Below are 5,121 nucleotides of genomic sequence, written 5' to 3' on the forward strand. Positions count from 1 at the left end.
TGTCAATAATTATTATATAAGAAGTGTTTTTCTAAGTCAATACTTTTTTGTTTAATTACACATCAAAGTTTTACAACACCACCCAATATTAATGTCTATAATTAAACTATTATTATATCATAGCTAACACACTAAACATAATTGCCCTTCTAGGGATTAACACTTAAACGAAAAAGAAATATATGCATGGTTTTTGACAGAAAGGTCTCACAATTTCAACTATCCCTTTTCCACGCTGTATACAATTTAAAAATACACTCATTCTCACCACGTATGCCGATGACACATGCCTATTGTCAGTGAATAATGATCCTTCCATTTTATCCCAATCTCTCCAATCCCGCATCACCACCCTTGAAGAATGGTGCCAAAACTGGAGGATTAAAATAAAATCCAATAAATCCCACCAAATCACATTTACCCTTCGTCTTGCCCCACAGTATCTTTTAATAATACTCCACTTATTCCTGTTGAACAGATCCGTTACTTAGGACTAAATCTGAACAAGCGACTGACATGGAATCCTCATACAAGACTGAAAAGACAGGATATGAAAATGCTCGTCGATTCCGACTATTACAACATTTACTAGACAAACGATCCAAACTTCCAATCCATTACAAAAGACTGATCTACATGACTATTATAAGGCCTATTTGGACATACGGAGTCTAAAATCCTTAATACTCCTTACTTTGTCACAAATCAAGTCATATGTTCCCGAATAGGCCAGAACTATATATCAATCGTTCTATGATAAACTTCCACGCCACCCAAACCAATCCATGGTTTCTTCCCAAGATTATTGTGTGTTCTGAAATATCTTTCACTTTTACTGATTTTCTTTTCTTTTATTTACAGTAAATTTCAATTAATTAAAATAAATTCCACCAAATCACATTTACCCTTCGTTGTAACCTATGACTTCCTGGCCCACAGTATCATTTAATAATACATCTGGACAAACGACTGACTTTCAATCCTCATACATGACTGAAAAGGCAGGAAACTGCTTGTCAATTCCGACTATTACAACGGTCTAAATTTCCAATTCATTACAAAAGACTAATCTACAAAATCCTTAATGCTCCTTACTCTGTCACATATCAAGTCATCTATCAGGACCTCAATGTCACCTATGTTGCCTATTTGGCCATAACCAGATATCTATCCTTCCATAATAAACTTCCCAACCACCCAAACCAACTCTTTTCTAACCTGGCTTTTCCTTCACCTAATAATCGTCCTAGGCGTTTGAAAAGAAGATGGGCTTGAGATCTTCTCCTTTATAAATGTTATTGGAGTTCTATCAATGGGTAGATTCTCCACATGTTTGTATAATGTCATGTAATGTAATGTCTTTCGGCTCGTAAATTTGGAGTGGTGGAACGTTCATTGTAGCAGCCTGTTTAACCGCTTTATCCGCTGCCTTATTTCCAGCTATTCCTGAGTGCCCTGGAGTTCAGTCCGCTTTGACTGAAGTTTGATAGACTCTTGACTGAAGACATTGAATCTGTACATGTTTGAGTATTCACTTCAGACTGAAACGTAGGCACAATAAAGTCCATATCTCTTATTAGTTTTCTTTACTCTTTACCACACACCCGACATTATTTTTTTCATATTAATTTAATGTTAACAGTTAACTATTCATAGTGTATAAATAAATCTATTTTTCTTTCGACTTATCCGGATCTATTGAAAATTTTTTCTTGGTTCAATGACGCTCTGGGTGAATATATTTTGGTATCTATAGATTCTCTTCATGTAGAGGAGCCAGGAAGAATATTGTACCTAGCGTGCGAATAATTTTATATTCCTCTAATAGATAAACCAAAGCCTAGAAGACATCGACCCCGGGCGACCAAGTGCTGAGTCAGAGGCTACGCAGGATTGAGTAATTTTCGCAACAGCCGGGACCGGTTTTGCAAAATTCATTCCTCCCTGTCGCCGTATTTAGAGAAAGGTATTAATAAAAAGTCTAAGGAGCCTGCGATCTTTTGCTAGAACAAACAGTGTGCTTTTTTTGGTACTTATTCCCTATTTTTTATGAAGAGAAAAACTTGGTTGAGTAAAACTCTAGAATATTTGTGAGTCGGACCATCACCTTCTTCAGTAGCTGCAAAACCAAATTGCCCACACATAATTAGTAAACAAATATGGTAATTTTGTACGAAGAAGGTCCGTGTGGTGGTCAAGAAATGTATAAAATACTAAAAAGAAATTCTAGAATTCCGTCATTCATAAATTTGTTAAAGACTGTATCTCCCAGATATACCGACAAATTTTGTCGTTCTGCATTTCAGAAGCTCACTTTCTTGTTATATATTTTATTTTGGTCATGTCGTTTATTATTATTTAATTATATTTTATATTTACTATCATTCCTTTTTCTTTTATATTTATGTACCTCATTTTTTAATTTATATTCATATGTTACCAGCTTAAGTATAATTATTATCAGTTTTTTTTCGCCATTGCGGGTTGAATATCTGAGGTGGGGGATCTAGAAGTCCAACCACCTTAATATTTATTTTTTCATATATTTAAAAATTGTCGCACTATACGTGCAGTGTCCTATAGAACTGACTGTTGAGCCTCTCGAAGCACGTTCATAAGCACTCCCAGATCATTCATGCCTGCCACTGTTGATTTTGGTATGAGACCATTCGTGGATATTATGAAAGGAGTAGTGGTAACTGCATTATTATTATTGGTGCGACAGACCACAGTGGTCCAAGGCCTCGCGCGAAGTACGTAGGAAATATATCGCGCGTCTCATGACGCAGTTTTCATAGGGTGGGTTCGTCACTCCCGCGCCTATTTTTGTGAGTGCCACCCATTGGCTTACGGGCCTCACAAATGCCCGGGGGGAGGTTGTGAGTGAGTACTGCATATTTATATGCTTGGAAAAATCCCGGGTAGGGCCGGGGACTCGATCTCGTAACCTTTAGGTTGGTAGACAGACGCATTACCACGCTGCTACCGTGACCAGCTTAAGAATACTTACATTAATTACTTTATTATTAACATTTTTATTATATTACATACCTCTGTTTCCCCACTCATTTGGTATATTGTCTTTTCTTAATCATTTATATTTATTGTATTCCAATTATTTTAACTTTATTTCTATTTTGTTTTCTATCCGTGTAAATTTTAATTTTTTTTTGTTTAAATATTTCTTCTTCCCCTCTATTATGTATATTATCATTTATTGTTTACCTAATTTTAATATTTCCTACACTGTTTACTTTTAAATTATTTTAAATGTGACGTACTTTACTGTCAACCCCACTCCTCCCAATATAAACGGTTCACTCAAGACTTTGACTTCCGTCTAAACAGGTATGAATTCTGTCTCGTTCATTGTCATTTGATTTTATTCTTATCCTTTTACATATCTTAATTTGTACTTTCTTTAATATTTCTTTTTTTTTATCTGTTACTATTTCCGTTTTCATTTATTGTTTATACCCTTGTAATTTTCCGTTTACTTTTATACTTATATTAAGGGTTTGTATCTTTTTTAGCCCTGACGAAGCCCTGCAACGTGGGGCGAAACGTTGGCTCAAATAAAAATATTACTATTTGAGTTTAATTTGACCGCACCCGAACCATATTCCATTTATTATTGTAAAAAAAAGAACCAACATTCTGCCTCACTTTGCAGGGCATTGTCAGGGTTAAATATAAACAATGTAAGAATAGTACAAGAGCCGGGAAGAAAAAAAGTAAGTTATTTCACCCTAATTTTTTATTACTTTAATGAAAACTAGGTATAATTACTAATCAAAATTGACGAATGTGCCAAGTATAGGTAGGGGGAATAAAAATCGTGGCTGTTTCAAAGCGATACAAAAAACTAATTTTTCATTCGGAGCTCTATATCTTTACAACTACCAACAACACCAGAAAATCAAAAAGAACATTATTTAAAGAAGAGTAAATTTGGTGAAACTTAATTTCAGTAACCATTGGACGTACAGATATCTGCCAGGACTCAAATAAAAGCTAATTAAATTTAGTATAAAATATTTAATAACTTTTATCTTTGTAGGAGTAGTAGTTTTTATGATATTTGACAAAATAAACTCACAAAATGTTAATTTAAAGTTGTATGAAGTATGCCTTTAACCGCATTGTAAGACACACTTCACTTTGGGTTGGCTGGTTGGGTTGGAGTGGACTGTATAATTGAAAATGAACATGATTAAATGTAATAAAATTCTATTGTTTCGTGTTACAAGAGGTGTAGGGGGTGACCAAAAGAAAACATTATGATTAGATTGTTAGTAGAATTTTGTATGACTGGGCTATGGAAATTGTAGATGCTAACATTGAAATGGTTGATGATAATGTGGATGTTAACTATTGCTATGTTGACTTACTTCTTTCTTCTTTCTTCCCCCTGCATCTCCAAGCCTCTCCTCTCTCTGTTGCTGGGATCCACTCAAGAGAATCTACTCACTTATGTATTAATGATCAGTGAACAAAAATAAAGGATGGACGCTTCTCTGGTTGAGACAAGATGGCTATCTCACACTCATCTGGGTTACTTTCTTGCCACGAAGAGCACTGGAGGAGGTGAGCTTTTGATGCTGGCCGCATGGGCGCTACTGGTCCTACATGGCAGCCTTTCTGATTCAACCTTTCTGTTGCCGTATGTTACCGGAACACTAGTTGTTCATATAAAATGTTGGATTTTTGAAAAAATATATCTCTAGACGCACATGTCTGCCAGCAGTCAAAATAAAGGAAATTTAACTTACTATAAAGTAGTTTAAGACACTTATCTTCGTAGGGATAGTAGTTTGTATGATAATCACATATGAATATAAATTTGGCAAATGACAATTTATCCGAACAACTATAAATCAATTTTTGCTAGCAAAAACTACTTTATAGCTCATTAAACTAGCTTTAATTTGAATGCTACTAGACATCTGTACGTCAAATAGGTTTTGAGAGATATATTTTACAAAATATATTCACTAACTACTGATCTTCCTATACGTTCCATACATTTTTAAGAATTGTTGCTTTTTAAATAGCTGTTTCTCGAGAACTATTGAACGTAAATACCTCCATTAGGGCTTAAATTTTAGCAAATTTGCTCTA

The sequence above is a fragment of the Halyomorpha halys genome, unplaced genomic scaffold (genome assembly GCF_000696795.3).
Source record: "Halyomorpha halys isolate HHAL.00 unplaced genomic scaffold, Hhal_1.1 Scaffold502.1, whole genome shotgun sequence".
In the NCBI taxonomy this organism is placed as follows: Eukaryota; Metazoa; Arthropoda; class Insecta; order Hemiptera; family Pentatomidae; genus Halyomorpha; species Halyomorpha halys.